Source organism: Solanum pennellii, chromosome 7 (genome assembly GCF_001406875.1).
Source record: "Solanum pennellii chromosome 7, SPENNV200".
NCBI classification, from domain to species: domain Eukaryota; kingdom Viridiplantae; phylum Streptophyta; class Magnoliopsida; order Solanales; family Solanaceae; genus Solanum; species Solanum pennellii.
In genome coordinates this window covers 21757268-21758139 of record NC_028643.1, presented here as the reverse complement: position 1 = coordinate 21758139, position 872 = coordinate 21757268, and positions in this window count along the sequence as shown.

The window sequence follows — 872 nt, the reverse complement described above, 5'->3', positions numbered from 1 at the left end:
GGGAGTAAACAGAGTTGAGGCGCTGTTAGGGTAACTAATCAAAGAAGAAAGCTGTAGTAGTGACTAGACGAGATGATTATTAAACCATTATTATTACATAATAAGTAAGTATAATTTATTAAGAGGTTGGAAGGAATAAAACTTTTAGCAAAAATGAATAAAATGAGTACCTACTTAATTGATGATAATGATGAATATAAGATATTACTACTTTATATATTAAAAAATCTTAATACTGACATAAAAAGAGAAATTTATGATAAATTGGTAACATATGAAATAATAGAGATAACAACTCAAGGTTGGACTCAGTTAACCATACAAAGTATACAAGACGAACTTTATTATGATATGTCTGATTTATATGATGATTTAGATATTGGAGATTAATAAAAAAAGCCTGAAAATTGGATAAGTCGAAGTATGACATATAGAAGAAAGTTAGTTAAAAACCCAGAAAACTTAGTAAGCTTTTCAAAATTTTATATAGAAAAATATAATGAATAAAAGTAAAGAAATTAAAATAAAAAGAACCAACATAGATAAAAAAGTAAGAAAAATATGGAAAAAATTAAAACCTTTATATATGGAATATAAACTATTACAACTAACTAAAGCAAGTAATAATGAAAAAGATCATTTAATAGATAAAATTTCGAACACAGAGTACAAATATGTTTGTTATTTGAAAAAACAGCATGAACAAAGAAAAATATAAACGACAATTAATAGAAAAAATAAGGGAAAAAATAACTGAAAAAGAAAAAGAATTACAACATAAAAAAAGAAGGTTAGAAGAAAATATATTAGCAGAAGTATGTAATAAATCAATACTAGCACAAAGAAAAGTTATATTTATACTAGAATCAGAA